This window comes from Podarcis gaigeae, assembly GCF_964106915.1.
Source record: "Podarcis gaigeae genome assembly, chromosome: 10".
Classification (NCBI taxonomy): domain Eukaryota; kingdom Metazoa; phylum Chordata; class Lepidosauria; order Squamata; family Lacertidae; genus Podarcis; species Podarcis gaigeae.
Genome location: NC_139686.1, coordinates 13298603 through 13312107, shown reverse-complemented (window position 1 = coordinate 13312107; position 13505 = coordinate 13298603). Strand labels below are relative to the sequence as shown.

Below are 13505 nucleotides of genomic sequence, written 5' to 3'. Positions count from 1 at the left end.
CCTGTGCAGGTGAACCAGTCACACTCCCCAAATCCGCCACCGAGTCCAGCATTCTTTTCTCACTTGTGGCCAAACACAAGCACAACCTGAGTGCATCAGCACTCTCCTCACTCGCAGTTCTCAGCAAATCAGAGGCTTCTTTCTTCCAACTGCCTTTCCCTGCAAACTTCAAGCAGCCCCCAGCATGAAGAGTTTATTCTGACTCATAGGCTCCTGCAGGGGCAGATCTATAATGAAACTAATAGAAGTTTGAGCTTTGGGGTCGCTAATACTGGAGGGCCCCAAGAACAAGTTCAGTCCACATTACTTTTTTTAAAAAAATGAGTCTAGTAGACCCAATTTGAGGATGGATGGCAGCTAACCGATTGAGGTTGAATCCTGACAAGACAGAAGTACTGATTTTGGGGGACAGGAGGTGGGCAGGTGTGGAGGACTCCCTGGTCCTGAATGGGGTAGCTGTGCCTCTGAAGGACCAGGTGCGCAGCCTGGGAGTCATTTTGGACTCACAGCTGTCCATGGAGGCGCAGGTCAATTCTGTGTCCAGGGCAGCTGTTTATCAGGTAGGCAGGCTGAGACCCTACCTGCCTGCGGACTGTCTCGCCAGAGTGGTGTATGCTCTAGTTATCTCTTGCTTGGACTACTGCAATGCGCTCTATGTGGGGCTACCTTTGAAGGTGACCCGGAAAATACAACTAATCCAGAATGCGGCAGCTAGACTGGTGACTGGGAGTGGCTCTGAGACCATATAACACAGATCTTCAAAGACCTACACTGGCTCCCAGTACATTTCCGAGCACAATTCAAAGTGTTGCTGCTGACCTTTAAAGCCCTAAACGGCCTCGGTCCGGTATCCCTGAAGGAGCATCTCCACCTCCATCATTCTGCCCGGACACTGAGGTCCAGCGCCAAGGGCCTTCTGGTGATTCCCTCGCTGCGAGAAGCAAAATACAGGGAACCAGGCAGAGGGCCTTCTCGGTAGTGGCACCTGCCCTGTGGAACGCCCTCCCACCAAATGTCAAAGAGAAGAACAACTACCAGACTTTTATAAGACATCTGAAGACAGCCCTTTTTAAGGAAGCCACTACTGAGAAGGCCCTCTGCCTGGTTCCCTGTAACTTGGCTTCTCACAGCGAGGGAACCACCAGAAGGTCCTCGGCACTGGACCTCAGTGTCCGGGCAGAATGATGGAGGTGGAGACGCTCCTTCAGGTATACTGGACTGAGGCCTGAAGGGGGCTTGCCTCTCAGTATAATCTAGCACATGGGTTTCTTACAAGGTTGTTGGGGAAAACAATCTTTTAAAAAATGGTTTCAGGTGGTTTTGTGCATGTATCATTTGCCTATGCCTTTGGCCAAAGAGTCTCTCTCACTGAAGAGGCAGTCGTCAACCGGAAAACAAGTCCAGCTTGACTCTTGCTGACCCGCCAAAGCCCCCTGAAATCAGCACGTAAGCACAACTCTGAGATGAACATTGCTCCGTCCCCGTGAGAAGAATCTGCCGATAAAAAGAAATGGGGAAAAACATAGCCACTGATCCTGGAAACATTAGGTGCAGCAAAGTTTAGTAAGAGGAGTTTCAGTCAAACCTGCCCTATGCCTGCTATTATGGGCTACCTTCCAGAAATGGAGTTTGCTTCTATGCCATTTTTGATTGAGGCTGGTGAGCTAATTCAACCCTGGACACTTTCATCAGCTGTTGCTTGGAGGTGTTCTGATTTCCTTATGAAATAGTCTCATACCAGCTAAGGAGATGGAAATGAGGCATTTAAAAGCTTTCTCAGGAAGAAGGAGAAGAAGAAAAGTGCTTTCCCCATTTCCCGGCTTCGAGCATAACATTTGATATTAATGTTAAGGATTCGGGCAAAAGTCATCAGCAAGGGGGAAAGACAGAAATGTAGAACTGGTAATTTTCTGAGTCCCCCCACCCCGCCTTCCTTGGGATACTATTTTGAGGCTTTTACAACAAAGCAGAATGGGGGTATATCCCTTGCTGATGAAAGCAGAACTTTCCATAATAAGCAACATTGTTGATGCATGCAAACAGATTTCTTTGGTAAGGTATTGCACAAGCCAAGTATCCCCAGCAAATTCCAAGTGTGGTTTTGCTTCTCTAGATATCAGCCCTTGACTGCTGAATATGTCTATAAGCCTATAGGGCAGTGTTTCCCAAACTTCAATCTCCAGCTGTTTTCAGACTACAGTTCCCATCATCCCTGACTACTGGTCTTGCTAGCTAGGGATGATGGGGTTTGTTGTCCAAAAACAGCTGAAGACCAAAGTTTGGGAAACACTGCTATAGGGGAAGGGCCATAGCATTAGGAGTAAGAGATTCTTGGTGACCCATTGAGCTACTAGAAGATGCAGGTCCATCTTCTCCCCATCCCTAGCTTAAAGAAAAGCACACTCACTCTAGTACAAAGACTGAGACATGTGTTCCTGTTGTCCACATTCATCGGACGCAGTCTGTGCTGGGGTCCCTGGGAAAAGGCCAACTTTGCTTTTTTTGCATTTCACCTTTAATTCAACTGCTTGGTTCTCACCTCGTTTCCCGCACAGTGCAATTCCCTGCACTCCAAAGGAAGTCCTATCGTGTCCCATAAAGCTTGATCCCAAGTAAGTGTACATATAAAGCCACCTTTGGACTTTCCATCTCAGTGGGCCTACGTTGCCTTGCAGGGGTTCTCCAGTAATTGAGATTGGGAACATTCCTAGTCCTACTAGGAGATCCCATGGACTGGACCTGGGACTGGACCTGCATGCTAAGCAGATGCTCTACAACTGAGCCACCGCCCTATTTAGAGTGCCAAGTGAATTCCCTTATTTAAGAGCGACACACTGCTGAATATCTGATGGTGGGCCAAGAGGCAGAGAATGGCGATTTCTGCAGGGGAAGGAAGCTGGAGGAAATATGACTCTGAATATCAGTTGCTGGGAACTTCGAGTGAGGAGAGTGCTGCTGCACTCAGGTTCTGCTTGTGGCCTTCTCATAGGTTTCTGGCCAGCCACTGTGAGAAGAGGATTGGACATTGGCCTGATCCAATAGGGCTCTTCTTATGTTAAGGGTTTTTGACATGTGATGATTATTGTTAACAAATGGTGGGGGAAGGAAGGGTACCATTTGTTTCAGTTCTGAGAGACGAAACTTTTTGCAACATGCCATAGTTATCCTGTTGCGGAAGCCATCTGGAGAACAATGTGATTGTCTTGGGAGTCAATCATGCATTTGTATTATCAATTATTTGTCTGGGGTTTCCCCCCCACTCTGCTTATGTGTGGCATATAAGACTACCTAAACACTGTATTTAGACTCTCTATCAATGACAGCTCTGTCAGTCTGCCATAGGATTAGGGTTTCAAATGATAATAGCTCCAGAGGCTGGAATCGGGGAATAAGAAAAAATACTTTTTTAACTCTTAGGACGGCTTGTAGTTTTGAAGTAAGGAGGTGGTGTGGGGGGACGACACCCTGCACGTTGAAATCCATTCTGCAATGAAATGCAGAGTGGATCGGCAACTTCTAAAGACCGACTTCTTTTGAACTCTTACCCACACATGCAGTGTGGCATTGAAGCTGGAGGTTCAGAGACAAGCTATAACAATGCCGATCATTGTGTTCCTAGCCTGCCTTCTGATTTACATTCAGCTATGCCCCCAAACTGCTTCCGTACAAGCTGTCAATGTCAAAAACAAAAAAAATCAAAAATAAAATCCCTCCTGCCACTCTCCCCCTTCCCCCTTTTCAGATCTTTAGCTTGAAGGCAAAAACCTTGACTGCTTCTATCGGCAAGATAACAAAAGACATGCTGTTGTAAGATCTAATTGCATGCAGGGGAAGATCTGTTTCTCAACCTGCTCTAACACTTTCACCTGTTGCTGCTCTTCATTCCGAAGCAATGCATTTATTAAATCATCACGACTGCCGTAGAAAATAAAATAATGTTGAAAAATTAAATACTGCATTCAGTTGGGTGTGAACAAGATACTCCGTTGGCCAATGGATTTGCCTTCTCTCTTGGTTTAAGTGCCCTCCCTGTGTTGCGGACCATGCAGTCATAATTGCCCTCCTGTTACAGGGAGCCTAACCCTGCTAAATGAAGTCAGATCGGCTGTGGGAACATGCGTGCCAAATGTGACAATCAAACAATTTGACATTATTTCTCTTTAGCGTACCTGTCCATGCCTTTTCCTTTCTTTTTCCTCGTTCTGATTGACCTTGGGAGACCTATGCATTCATTCTTTTTTCTTTACTTTTTGTTGGGGATCAAAGACATATTTAACAATACACCATGCTAAATGTGCCGAGAGATGTATTAACCCTCTGGAATGCTTCAGATGCTGCCATAGAAAACAGACAACAGCTTTAGCCTCTTTATAGATGAGTAACCCAGGAAGCAGGAAGGCGGGTGGTGCTGTGGGTTAAACCACAGAGCCTAGGACTTGCCGATCAGAAGGTCGGCAGTTCGAATCCCCGTGACGGGGTGAGCTCCCGTTGCTCGTTCCCTGCTCCTGCCAACCTAGCAGTTCGAAAGCACATCAAAAGTGCAAGTAGATAAATAGGTACCGCTCCAGCAGGAAGGTAAACGGCGTTTCCGTGCACTGCTCTGGTTTGCCAGAAGTGGCTTAGTCATGCTGGCCACATGACCTGGAAGCTGTACGCCGGCTCCCTCGGCCAATAGAGTGAGATGAGCACCGCAACCCCAGAGTCGACCACGACTGGACCTAATGGTCAGGGGTCCCTTTACCTTTACCTAACCCAGAAAGCTCCCTTGCTCTGAGTCAGACCCATTGGGCCATGTAGCACAGTGTTGTCTGCACTGACTGACAGGAGCTCTCCAGGCTTTCAGAGAGGGGACACACCTATGTTTCCTTGCGGGGTTGAACTTGGGACTTTCTGCATGCAGTGCAGATGCTCTAACCACTGAGCTAAAGCCCATATTCATCACTTTGCTATTCTCACAAGCTTCAATAGAAAGACACACAGCTGCTTTAGACTCCATGGTTAGCAATTAGTATTTGTTAAGTGCCATCGCTCTGCCGGACAGTTAGCAGAGAAGCAGCCGATACGTCGATGCTCTGAGGACTTACAAATTGTGTTGAGTTATTTTTGTTTTCTTCTGCTTTTAGTCACTTTGACTCGGATTCCATTCCCGTTAGGTCTCCAGGCCTGTGCCAAATGTTCTCTAGTTTTGATCTTTGGACAGACAATAGCAAATGGGGTAGAAAGTGTTCCTGGAAAATAATGATTAGGCGGGTTTTGTCTTTCTACTCCAACCTGTCCCATTGCTTTGCTGGCTGCTGCTGCTACTGTGGCACCGTGCCCCACCTTGTTGCTACAGCCGTCTTTTTCATGGATCAGCCAATCAGGGTTCAAGCAGTTAAGAGAATGATGTCATGACTCCACATAACCAGTCAGGGACCACGCAGTGAATGGCATATCATCTCAATGCTCTGTAGGCACTGCAGTGATATCACAAAGAACAAGTGAAGGCAGTTGAGCACGAGAGTGAATGAAGGCAATATTTTTGCAAAAAAGTACCCAAAGCTCTGAGAAACAGGCATTTTTCAACAGCATTTAACATTTGCGTGAATGCTGTGCATCAGTTTGGCACATTGTTTTTTCCTTCTAATTATTCCCCACCAGAAAGCTACAGCCAATAGGGAGATTGTTTCCTTTTTGAAAGGTTTTGGTAGCAGAATCTGTGGCTCCTCCGGGTGTCTATATATTTCAATAGAGAGAATATTGGGCTAGGAGAGTTGAGAGACTCAGCATTCTTGGTTCTCATGTCTATGGCTTTATGGAAGAATGACATAATATATGGAGATTTATTTAAGACAGATCTATTTAGAGCAGGGGGTGAAGATAATGTGACTTCAGTAGCAATCTCTTCTACTCAAAGATAGGGATATGGGATTAAAACAGTGTCTTGTGAGCGCTTTGCCAATGTTATTTTTCCGATACCCTCCATTAATTGTAGCATTTGGTGAAAGCTGGGAGAGAAGCCCAGCCTTCTGAATTTTGGGAGTGGATTTCTGGACAACTTCCCAAACTGCATCTGGAGTCTGGCTTCACTGAGATCCAGAAAGAGAGAGCTAAGAGCCCTTAACACCTTAATGAAAGAACACATTACTAACAGTTAACTAATTTCATAGCGGAAGATGTTTGGAGGTGGTGTGATCTATAAAAGCTATTATCATGCAACAGAGGCGCCATCTTGTCACATGGATGGAGGCAGCCCCCACATTGTCCTGATGTAATGTGCGCAACATCATGTGTGTAGTTGTGAGGAGCCTGGGGCAGAGCCGAACACCCTCTGAGCATTGAGGGGGCCCTAAAAACAACAACATGGGGGCAGGAATTGCCTTGGCCCGTAAGAACTGGCTTGTATGTCATGCAATGTTATCTATGGTTGTTTAAGTGGCCCAGCATGCATTGTTCATTTAGCCGCGAGAAGCTAAATGACTATCTTTTTGGATACAGATAGGTAGCTGTGTTGGTCTGCCATAGTCAAAACAAAAAAAATTCCTTCCAGTAGCACCTTAAAGACCAACTAAGTTAGTTCTTGGTATGAGCTTTCGTGTGCATGCAGGTATCTGAAGAAGTGTGCATGCACACGAAAGCTCATACCAAGAACTAACTTAGTTGGTCTTTAAGGTGCTACTGGAAGGAATTTTTTTTGTTTTATCCTTTTGGAATTTGCAATGCTCTCTCAGTGCTTGGGTAATAATAATAATAATAATAATAATAATAATAATAATATAATAATAAAATTTTATTTATATCCCGTCCTCCTCAGCCGAAGCCGGGCTCAGAGTGGCTAACAATAATAAAAGTAACACAGTTTACATAAAATCACAATCAATCAATTAGGTTACCTTATTAAAGATAAAGGGAACCCTGGCCATTAGGTCCAGTCGTGACCGACTCTGGGGTTGCGGCACTCATCTTGCTTTACTGGCCGAGGGAGCCAGCATACAGCTTCTGGGTCATATGGCCAGCATGACTAAGCCGCTTCTGGCAAACCAGAACAGCGCACGGAAACGTCGTTTACCTATTTATCTACTTGCACTTTGATGTGCTTTCGAACTGCTAGGTTGGCAGGAGCAGGGGTTGAGCAATGGGAGCTCACCCCGTTGCAGGGATTTGAACTGCCAACCTTCTGATTGGCAAGTCCTAGCCTCTGTGATTTAACCTACATGGTCTAAGACTTTCCAGAACTTGGTGGGACCCATGGCAGATTCCAATAAGTCCTCCTAGAAATCTGGGAGAGGTCCTGTTCCAGAATAAGAGGAGTCCTGCTGGATCTAGTGAGGGAGGGAAATAGAGCGAGGATGAGTCCTGAGGCCCTGGGGTCTTTTTTGGCTCTTGGACTTGAGGTTTTCCACCCATTATACAGATTAATGCTGGAGCTCCTCCACTTTCAAGTGAAGCATCATCACACTCGCCTACAACTTGGGTTAGTTTGCCTAAAGATAATGGCAAGGTGTCAAGAGCTAAGGCCCCAATAGGATGTTGCTTCAGACGTCTTGTGAATATATCATTTTGCCCTGGCTTTTCCCAGAGCCATCGCATTGGACCCTGTTATTATGGATTTACTGTTTCCAATCTGTCCCACTGCATTTTTACTTTATTTTTGTGTGACGCTGATCGATTTTAAAAAACAAACAACTTTTAAACAAGTGCATGCAGATAATCATCTCAATCAATTGCAATAAAGTCGATTGCTTTTCAGACAGCAACTTCTTGATGCTTGGCTATATTTTCCACTTTTTTTAAAAAAATGAAACACCCAGAAACAGGAATGGATCTGTGACAACTCCAGAACTGCATAAATTACCTTCAAAACTCTGCATATGCATCCCCAACCTTTTCCTTTCCCTTTTTCTCCCTCACCCCCCCCATGTGCGCTTGTGTCCTCTTTGGTGTTTATTCAACTTGTATGTATTTTTCTCCTTCCCCCATCTGGTGTCTGGTTTAATGCCAGTCTGTCTGTTACCATTTCAACAGCAATTTAGCCATTTCAGGATTTTCTCTTTCTTTCTTTCTTTCTTTCTTTCTTTCTTTCTTTCTTTCTTTCTTTCTTTCTTTCTTTTAATTGTTGAAATAGGTGTAAAATTGAGAGCCGCCCATATGCAATACTCCCCCCCACCCTTTCATTATGTTTGTTTGTTGCTTTCTCTCTTTTTCTTTCTTCTCTTCCTTTCAAGCAAGTTTCTTGCCATTTACCTTTGCATTAGCATTTCCTATTGATTGGCATTTATTTTTTATTTTTTTTTAAAAAAATCGGTGTATTATTATTATTATTATTGTGCTCTTTTGTTTGGCCATTCAGGAGCTAAAACAAAAGCCACCCAGCCCTACCAGGGGGACGCATTTGCATGCGGTGAGCGTTGCCCGGAGAAAAAGTAATTGCTAATGCATATTTATGTGGCACAAATTTGCCATTTGTTTATGCATAAAATTATCAATAGTGCGGGGCGGCCTAGCCGTAGAAAATGGTGACCTTTTTAGCTTAATAAATAGAAATCAGCTGTTATTGTGAAGAGATCAGCCATTTATTCTGTGTTGTGGGATGCAGCCGGGAGAAAGAAAAAATGTAGATTGGTGCTGGCAATATCATTAAATGGAAGGCCAGTGACCCTTTTGGTATAGTCTATTATACTTTTATCTAATAGGGGATAAATGACTCAGGTTGGGAAATAGATTGCAATCTCCCCTCTCCCTCCTCTGCACTGAACAGCAGCAAAACTTGCTGCTACACATTTTTGGCAATTCAGAGGATGACTGCCATTTAGACGACTGCAAACTTTTATTTAACTTAGACACACATTGTAGACTAATGGGGGAAACAACACACAAAATCTGGTCCCAAGAGACCTGTGTCTTTCCTTGGCAAATGGACGAGAGGCATACCATACTTTGTCGGTGAGCAAGGGGTCTTTAAGCCCCATGCAGTGTTTGAAATTAGCCAGGCACTGGGCGCATTTAGCGCCTGGCTATCAGCCACTTGCAACCAAGTGAAGATGCCCGGGTGCCAGGATGCTGCCTGACGTCTCCACCATCTGGAGGTGCATGCCTGGGGACCATTGGATCTTAACTGTTTTAACACATTAACGCCACATCCTGTAGAATTCTATCCTTAATTTTTTATCTGCACAGTTGGAATGAATTTTAGAAACCCAAATGCTTTTCCGTGCAGCCTGAGCAGGAGTGGTGAACGTTATTGTTAATGGTTGTCGCTTGTCTTCACTTACCCCACCCCACTGCCGTGCTCACAGTTGTGAAGAATGTTCTTATGTTATGAATGCGTCCATGTCACCCTTAAGAAAAAGAGGTCGAAATAGGCCAATACAGTGGAACCTCAGGTTACATACGCTTCAGGTTACATGCGCTTCAGGTTACAGACTCTGCTAACCCAGAAATAGTGCTTCAGGTTAAGAACTTTGCTGCAGGATGAGAACAGAAATCGTGCTCCGGTGGTGTGGTGGCAGCAGGAGGCCCCATTAGCTAAAGTGGTGCTTCAGGTTAAGAACAGTTTCAGGTTAAGCACGGACCTCCAGAACGAATTAAGTACTTAACCTGTGGTACCACTGTATATATATTGACTGTGCCTGGATCATGTGACTTTTCCTGTTTCAGTTCTCAAAGCTCTTAACTAGGGCAAGGTTGTCTTCTGAACTAAGCAGATGTTTAACTGAGAATCAATCACAGCCAGTCTATCATTTGGGGTTGTGTGTGGATAAGACTTTAGAGTAGTGTTTCTCAACCTGTAGGTCCCCAGATGTTGTTGGACTACAACTCCCATCATTCCTAGCCAGCATGACCAGTGGTCAGGGATGATGGGAGTTGTAGTCCAACAACATCTGGGGACCCACAGGTTGAGAAACACTGCTTTAGAGCCAACTTGCCCCAAAATGACAACTAGACATTCCATTTTGGTGACCACAACCTTGGTTTAAGGAGACATTTGGTGCCTAGCTTATATGTCTGAGTTTCTAACACTGGCCCCATGAGTCCAGAGTTCCACCACATCAGCAAGGATCCTGACTGGCCAAGATCACCAGTTGTGTGGAGGTTCCTGACACTCACACCCCATTTTCAGTTGGCAAACTGGGGGGGGGGGCTGCCATTTTAGTGGCACAGTAGCAGGGGTGGAATTGTGGCTGCTGCTTCCCAGAGGAAGACTTGGAATGATGGTGGACCGAAACATCCACCCTAATCCTGCCAAATACAGATGAACCCCATCATAAGAGACTCAAAAAATCTCTGTAAGTTGATGATTGCTCTGACACACAAATACATAATCTCCGAAGCAAAGGCTCTTTCCTTCAGATCCAGTGTTTATGCAGGTTGTATCAATTAAACCATCAATCTTTATCCTGCTTAACTGGGAGTCATTTAGCAGGACTTACTTCTGAGTAGACATAGTTAGAATGGCGCTGCAACTGACTGAACTGATATGATTATTTGGCTAAGATTTGGGATGGCAAAATGTATACAAAATGCTCACAGATATGTTGTTTTTTGTTTTTTAGCCCTTCTCCTGCTAATGACTCCGTTCCCATTACCGTGCTTTGAAGACTCTGAAGAATAGGAAAACCTACAGCTCGGTGCTATTGGGTAGGAATCGCAAACAAACCCATTGCATATATTGTGAAGGGTGCACATCGCAGAGGTGTCTGATATGAAAATGCAAAAGCAGAAACTGGATAAGGTGATTCCGCTTGAATAATTCCTATATGACCATGATTTGTGTTTTCCACTCTGATATAATGATACATTCTGCTTTGAGGCACGACCCTCTGTTTTATTGGGTTGGTGGTATGGAACAAACCTCTTGTTTTCTGTCACACATGACATTTGAAGGGCAGAAGGTGTAAAAGATTATGGAACAAGACTGATGGTGATAACTTGCCTTTGGATCCTGTCCTCCTTCTATCAAGGAGATCCCAGCAGTGTTACATATCTGCAACACCCTTGCAACGTACATTCACTGAGATAGGGTTGCCATATTGCAAAAATCTCAAAAGAAAAAAAAGAGTTTTTGAGCTATTTTTGATGAAATTTGCCAAAATCTACACTTCCATAATGGGCTGCCATATGTCCAGATTTTCGCAGACATTTCAGTGATTTCTGCCCGGATACTGTTTACGAGGCCCGAATACTGGCTGGGTCCAGGAAACTCCAGCTGTATGGCAACTCTACCCGAGAGGTTTTGCCAAGGCCTCTCAGTGGGCTTTGTACCTGAGATGGACTCTTGAAACCCAGTTTTTGTTTATTTGAGCAACTCATCAACCACATAAGCAAAGAACCTCTAAGCAGTGTATGTGAAACAGTTTATAGCAATTAGCAATATGCAAATAAGTTCAGGAAAAAAATAAAAACAAGTATGCCAAACTTGTTTACATGCTCAGGTAAAGGTAAAGGTACCCCTGACAGTTAGGTCCAGTCGTGGACGACTCTGGGGTTGCGGTGCTCATCTCGCTTTCCTGGCAGAGGAAGCCGACATTTGTCCGCAGACAGTTTTTCTGGGTCATGTGGCCAGCATGACTAAATTGCTTCTGGCGAACCAGAGCAGCACATGGAAATGCCGTTTACCTTCCCACTGGAGTGCTTTCGAACTGCTAGGTGGGCAGGAGCTGGGACCGAGCAACGGGAGCTCACCCTGTCACAGGGATTCGAACCACCGACCTTGCAATCGGCAAGCCCTAGGCTCTGTGGTTTAGACCACAGCACCACCAACTTCTAACCCACATGCTCAGGTAGGCTTCCCAAAAAGGAATTGTTTTTACCAGGAGTCTGAAACAACAAAACGGATGTGTCTGCTGTTGGTACACTGAATGCTAAAACTCCTAACAGATGTGGAGTGAACATTGTATTGTGCAAGAGTGCAAGTTGTGCAGATCTAGGTGGTAAAGCAGACACATAAGGGACAAGGCTTGAGAGACGTTTACTGGTTCCATACTTGTCAGGGTTTCAGGGACAGAGAGCGAGGGGGAGGGGTCCCAGGATGAGGAGGAAGAGGACGACGACGACCCGAGGTTGTCAGTGAGTCCGTCAAGTGAATCCGAGGATTCCCAAAAGGGAGCCCCCCTGGTCAGGCCAAGGGGCAGTAGAGAGGGAAGCAGTCAGAAGCAGGGGAACGAAGAGGGAATCCCCAGTGGGGGTTGGAGATCGGGACCGGCCTCTCCGTCGGAACGGAGTGAAGGGGGTGGAGTGGCCAGTGTGTCAGAAAGAGCAGAACAGGAAGCAGAGAGGGGAAGGAGTTCGGAGCAGAACGTCCTGCCGGAAGGGGAGGAGTGTAGTACCGAGAGTAGCGTAACGGTCGAAAGGAAGGTCAGAAGCAACGTACGCGCGCCAAGTTCAAATGTGGAGGCGCGCGGAAATGAGGAGAGCCCTGAGGAGGAGCCTGGTCCCAAAGCACGAAGGAGGGGGGAGCAGGCGTCAGAAGACTCCGCCTCGGGGGAGTCCCAGAGGGAGGGAGCACAGGGGGGCAGGAAGACCCTGCGGAAAAGGAAGGAGAGGAAAAGGTGGAGCAGTACAAGCCTCTTAAGCTGGTGCAGGGGCGGGACTGACTCAGAGGGGACTTCAAACATCTAAGGGTAACAGATGCTGAGCCACGGAGCTTGGATGTAACGACAACAATGTTCTTCAATAAAACCTTTTGTATATAACTTGGACTGGATTTTGGTCTCTTGTGAGCTGGGACCTCGGGTGGCTCTGACAATACTGTTAAGGGCTTTATGTACTCCTAGTAAGATTTGAAGTTGGCTCAGCAACCAGGGCAGATCTTTGAGCAGAGGTGTGATACAGTGCTGGGATCTCACTCCTGACATCAATCATACTAAAGCATTCGACACTAACTGCTGTTTCGAAAACAACCACAAGGGAAGGCCACACAGAGTGCATTGCAGTAATCCAGCCTTGAAGTCACATCAGTGTCTCAGTGTTCCTCATGATACTTTGCTATGAAGATACAGTGCAATGAAGAGAACTGTGTTGTGTGAATAGGCGGAGAATTTCAGAGAGTAGGTGTTGCCACACTAAAGGACTGGTTGCTTACAAGTGCAGAACAGACAATATGTGGCACTTTTGTTAAAGTTCCTGTTCTGCAGCAAGGTGATCCTTCAAGTAAAGAGGGCTGACTGAGGGCTTTACTTGAAGGCCAAAGTATTGGAGCCTCAGCTTCAGGATCTGTCCTTCCAGTGAGCACTCAGGGCTCATTTCCTTAGGAATGGATAGGTTTGATCTTCTTGCAGTCCATGGGACTCTCAAGAGTCTCCTCCAGCGCTATAATTCAAAAGTGAGAAGCATTCTTCTCAGCTATTTTGGGTCTGAGGTGCTTTTGATGACCACAACCAACTATTCTCTGTCTCTTTGTATACACTGGCAGTCTACCTGAGGCCTAATTCTTCTCAGATAACCCTGTACCTCATCTGTACCACCTCAGGCAGCAAGTGGGGGCCTCATCTGACAAAATGCTATTCCACACAAGAATTGCCTTCATA

The 13505-nt window shown here is 45.7% G+C and overlaps 1 protein-coding gene across 7 annotated transcripts in view; it reads left to right on the top strand.

Annotated features, from left to right (window-relative positions):
- Nucleotides 1-13505, top strand: part of SOX5 (SRY-box transcription factor 5) — a 769299-nt gene that overhangs the window by 153280 nt on the left and 602514 nt on the right. For 6 of the 7 annotated variants that reach the window (XM_083700221.1, XM_083700226.1, XM_083700235.1 and 3 more), the window contains exon 2: nt 10533-10711. The exons of the other annotated variant lie outside the window; for it this stretch is intronic. The gene's annotated coding sequence lies outside the window, so the exon portion shown is untranslated. The remainder of the gene's footprint in view (nt 1-10532; nt 10712-13505) is intronic. 7 annotated transcript variants of the gene reach the window in all.